The following is a 5,703-nucleotide window of genomic DNA, read 5'->3' as shown; positions in this document are numbered from 1 at the left end:
TCGGAATTGAAATAATTGCCATAAAATAAGCCCATATCGATAGTCCCTTTTATATACCGTAATATGTGTTTGATTCTATTCCAATGTCTCATTGTAGGATCAGAGCTATATCTTGCTATGACATAAAAAGAAAAAGTTATGTCAGGCCTTGTAACGACCCGATCTAATTTTTTTATGAACTTTTGAATTATCTCATTAATTATATTTCTTGAATTATCTCATTAATTATATTTTCTTTATTTTTTATAGTTTACCTATACGTATATTTGTAGTCATTTTGTTAATATTTACATTTACGTAGCATGGGACAAAGAAGAGAGTTAAGAAAGTAAGTAGGGATTATTGGGCCATATGTAGTTCCGTATTTGGACTTTGGTAACTTTGGACAATAATTTAGTGAGATAAAAGGGTCAAGCCCACCCTTTTTGCTGGCAGTAATAGTAATCCCAATTAGGGATGCTTTATAAGTATTAAAGGAGAATATGATAATTATGGGAAAAGTTAAAGGGAGCTTCTGACAGTGCTATTCCAAAGACCATTGGATCGGTTACAAAGCTTTTCAACCTTGTTTTCTCGGGATTTAAGGCAAGCTAAATGTCCTCCAATTCGCGGTTTTCAGACGAAGCAACAGTGCCCTACAATCGCAAACTACAATTGTAGTTAATTTTCATTCAAGCTATTAAACTATTTTATGACATAATTATTATTCTTTTGACATGGGTATTCAAATATGAGATTTCTAATTGAACAACGAGCTGGATTTTGATATTTAAAAGAAAGTCTTTCACTTGTAGATTTATGATTTGAGACGTAGAACCTTGAGATATGCTCCTATGTTTGAAATTGGGTTGAAAATGGTAGAAAATTTCATAGACTTTAATTGAGGATTTGAAGTTCGAGTTGTGGTCGAATTTGAGTTATTTTGGTTTGGTTGGACTCGCAATTGAATGGTTTGTCGGATTTTGTGAGTTTCGTCGAGTTTGGAGACGTGGGCCCTACTGTCGATTTTTCGAGCGGAATTAGAATTTTTTATAAATTGTTAAATTGCAAGCATTGGAGTATATTTTGAATAATTTGCATGTTGTTTGACTAGTGTCGAATCGTTTGGCTTGGAACAGAGGAGATATGAAGGCATTCGGAGGTTGATACGCACAGAATGGAATTTCTGGAGTATTGTTTAGCTTGCTCGACATTGGATTCGTCTTATTCGAGGTAAGTAACTCTTCTAAACTTGGAGCTGAGAGTATGAACCTTGATTATATGTGTTATGTGAATTATTTGGAAGTGACACACATTCTAGGTGACGGGCGTATAGGCGTGCACCGTAAAAATTGAGACTCAGTTGATTCCGTAGAGTTGTATAGTCAATTAACTTGTATGTTTTCATATATTTGTATGTGTTAGAGATCATGATTAGGCAAATGCTGGTATTATTGGGACCCATTGAAGTCATTCCTGCTGTCGAATTATATGTTTAAATTGTAATTTCGTACTCCGTCATATACATTAATTGCATATCATATCTCAGTCTATGTTGTTATTTATTGATATATCATATCATCATTTTGGGCTAGTTTCATGACATTGAGAGCCCGAGAGACCGGGAAGATTGATGACTGAGTGAGGCCGAGGGCCTGATTGTGAGATATTTATACTATGGCACGTGAGTTGTCCGTGCAACACGTGAGTTGTCCGTGCAGCACGTGAGTTGTCCGTACGGATCTAGATATTTATATTGTAGCACGTGAGTTGTCTGTGTAGTACGTGAGTTGTCCGTACAGTTTATAGCGCGTGGGCTGAAGGAGCCCCTCCGGAGTTTGTACACACCCTAGTGAGCGCAGGTGCCTACTGAGTGTGAGTGCTGAGCGTTTGGGAGGATTGAGTGATTGTGAGGACTAAGTGATGGACTGAGTAAAATGATACTCTGAGAGTATGCATATGGTTTTATTACTGAGTTGCATCGCATTGACATGCACACTTGAGATACAGGCATAGAGATGCATTTTTCTCATGTTGTACGATATTGCGTCATTCATGACTTCACATACTCATTGACATGTAGGCATAGAGATGTATTTTTCTCATGACATATGATAATAAAAATTCTTATAGGTTATTAAAGTTTTTGAGAAAAATCACAGATTTCAGACTTACTCATATTTTCGGTGAATTTTCGGCAAAAAATTTGAGTTTTTTTGTTATATTGAAAAGCAAATAGTAAATTTCTGGAATTTTATATGAGCTGAGCATTTTATTATTGAGTTATTACTTGTGCTGCTTTAAATTATATTGTTATGAACTGTTGTTGGTTATTAGAGTTGGACTCTGACCTTGGTACAAGCCCATTACTACTTTCAACCTAAGGTTAGATTTGTTACTTATTGAGTACATGGGGTCGGTTGTACTCATACTACACTTCTGCACCTTGCGTGCAAATTTTGGATGTTGGCATTGTTGTGATCGACGGGAGCTGGATTTGAAGATGTACCCGTGTTCCGGTCATAGCTACCTCTTGTTCATGGTAGCTTTAGATTTTTTAATCTGTTCATGTAAATTTCGAACAGATGATGTATTTATTTCGTACCAACTTTATAAAGTTTAATCTTTAAAGCTCATGATTTGTACTACCAGTCCTTGGGGAATGTATTAGAGTCACTTAAATATTAATTGAATCGGATTATTGTACCTAGCGGGTGAGGTTAGGTGCCATCATGGCTAGTTGAATTTTGGGTCGTGGCAGGCCTTGTAGTGTTAGCAAGATACATCAGTGGACCAATTGCACTAAGATAAGGTATTTCACGACCAAGAAACTCTTTATTATTTTCATGAGGTCGGAATGGATCTTTATTTATATCGAGTGATCTTACAACCATCGGGGTACTCAATGGATGTGTTTTATCCATATAGAATCACTTTAAAAGCTTTTCAGTGTATGCTGATTGATAGACAAAAATTCCATCTATCATATACTCAATTTGTAGACCAAGACAAAATTTTGTCTTTCCAAAATCTTTCATTTCAAATTCTTTCTTAAACAGTCTACTCCTTTATGAAGCTCCCTAGGAGTTCCAATGATATTTAAATCATCAACATATATGGCGATTATAAAAAATTCAGATCCAAATCTTTTTATAAAGATACAAGGACAAATTGAAATATTCTTGTACCCTTCTTTCAACATGTACTCACTTAGGAGATTATACCATATGCGCCCTAATTGCTTCAATCCGTATAAGGATTTTTGAAGATTTATTTAATAAATTTCTTGGAAACCTTAATATGATTCAGAACAATTTAAATCCTATAATGATTTTCATTATTCGCACATCAAGTTTTTCATGTATTGCCAGATTAAAACCTGAAATGACTACATCTACCATAGGAGAACATGTCTCTATATAATCAATGCCAGGATATTTACAAATCTTCTTGTGATACAAGAAGTCTTTATTATGTCTATCGACTTGAATTTTTTTGCACAAAAACACATTTATACCTCCACTGGCTTTATACTTTCAGGTGTTTGGACTATCCGTCTAACTTCACATTTTTCAAGTGAAATCAATCTTAATTGCGTATTTTTGTTTATTTTAGCCAATCATTTATCTGTCTACATTCCATGACAGATTTGAGCTCAAGATCCTCGTCAATATTAATAATATTGAGTGCTATATTATATTAATAACATCGTTAATGATCATTTTATATCGATTCCATTATTACCCAATAAAGACATAACTCATTGAGATCTTTTTATCTCATTATTTTCAGGTACCTAAGCATCTCCCATGAGGTCTTATGAAGTGTTATGTTGTGGTGCTCTTCTAGAGCACTTGCCTCCTTATTATGACCATCTTGAACATTTGCTCCTCTCCTTCTTCAAGGAGTTTTATCTTTGGAATCGATTAGTCGATTACGCTTTATGTGTGCCATAAAATCTGTCCATCATGGACGTTATTCTATTTGGAGCATTAACAATTGAAATATAATATTTAGCTTTGGGTCAACAAATGCGTCTGGCAATAATTTACAAATGAATTATCACTTGAAATTCAAGTTCATATTTTCTAGTACGATGATCTATATGTATTCATAATAATTCATTCCACATATCAATTTTTCAATTGCCCTTTTTTCTCCTCCTAATGTTAGGCTTACCAACACATTTCTCAACCTTCTTTGGGAACCCATCTTTATGCATTGTGGTGGCATAATTAAATCATATAGCACATCCATATTTCTAGATGGAAATTAGTTGGTTCCTGACCTTGAACCGATTGTAATAGGGAGAATTTTTAATAACTTGGCTAGGTGCGTACAAGTGTTGTTGTACATTAAATAATACATCTCATACCAAATTTTATTTTGGCAGATTTGCTCTCATAACCAATGGATTAGCTATAATTGGAGGCATATAATTTCTACTAAACCAACTTCTATTTAAATCAATATTATCAAGATAAATCATCATAATTTATATTCTGAAACTTTGCTCTAATAATTTGCGCAAGTAACCTTGCAAAAGTCAAACTGCAAGTTGAACAAATGCACATGTGACCATAAAATAGATGCAGCTATTAAAATTATATAATAATAAATAGTCCACATGGCAGGTGACTGGGCCCATATATTTATCGCCTTTTATCTGCTCTAAAAATCAAGGGATTCAATCCCAACCTTAACTGGTATATCGTGAGAATAAGTAGCAAAAGAGAATTCTTGAAGAATCTTCTATTTCTTTAATATATGCCAATGCAATTCTCAATTAATTTTTCACATCATAATTGAACCAGATGGCCAACCGGTCATGCCAACTAATATTTATTTTCAGTAAAGCTCTAGTTTACTTGTGACATGCGATTGCATCATCATACATACACTTGTGTAGTACAAATAGAAGAAAAGTCAGGTAACCTTTCATATTTACCTGGTATGATTATAGTAATATAAAGATATTCAATCTTCCTTTCATTTATAGTCTCAATATGCCAATCACTTTGGCTAATACATTTGAAACTCATAATGTTTCTTTTGAGACTTACTACAATATCAGTGTCATGAATAATTTTATTCATCCGGGTAGTAACAAATTAGTTCTTTCAGAGCTCTCAACGGCTTTTGTACTACTAGATATTTTGTTACGCCATCCATATAATGAATATCTCCTTCACAGAGAAAATCATATCATAATAATTGTCATGGTCAAAATCATCGTAAACAACTTCATTTCTTGCTTTAATATTGCCTTTAATAACTTTTTATAAGGCATGGCACAATATTATTTTTTTTGTTGATATATTTATGTAACCATACAGTAATACTCATTATCTTATTTTTGCATAGTTGTCACGACCCAAACCGTAGGGCTGCGACGGGCACCCGGAGCCTAACTCAACCGACTACCAATTTAACGTATCATTCTTATCATACTATCATGGGTAAATGAATCGGAAAGGCTGTCATGAGATAACTAGAATTAAACATAAGGGAATACTCTATATGGGATGACCCAACATGATATAGAAGCATATGCATGAGACATACGGGCTTATAAGGCGGACATGATCATTTGTATACTCAAAACATAGGCCGACAAGGCCATACAAGTATCCATATACATGACATTTGTTTATAAGCCTGTAGGAATACATAAACATCATAGAGGTCGAGACAGGGTCCCACCATACCAATTAATACATGTCA

The 5,703-nt window shown here is 34.2% G+C and overlaps 1 long non-coding RNA gene across 1 annotated transcript; it reads left to right on the top strand.

Moving 5' to 3' along the window:
- Nucleotides 1-980: 980 nt before the first annotated feature.
- Nucleotides 981-4,090, top strand: LOC138899579 (uncharacterized). Its single transcript, XR_011411307.1, has 3 exons — nucleotides 981-1,212; nucleotides 3,520-3,555; nucleotides 3,772-4,090. It is a non-coding gene; the product is annotated as an uncharacterized lncRNA (long non-coding RNA).
- The last annotated feature ends 1,613 nt before the right edge of the window (nucleotides 4,091-5,703 follow it).

Source organism: Nicotiana tomentosiformis, chromosome 9 (genome assembly GCF_000390325.3).
Source record: "Nicotiana tomentosiformis chromosome 9, ASM39032v3, whole genome shotgun sequence".
NCBI lineage: Eukaryota > Viridiplantae > Streptophyta > Magnoliopsida > Solanales > Solanaceae > Nicotiana > Nicotiana tomentosiformis.
The sequence above is the reverse complement of the archived record's forward strand: the minus strand, read 5'-3'. Positions and strand labels throughout refer to the sequence as shown.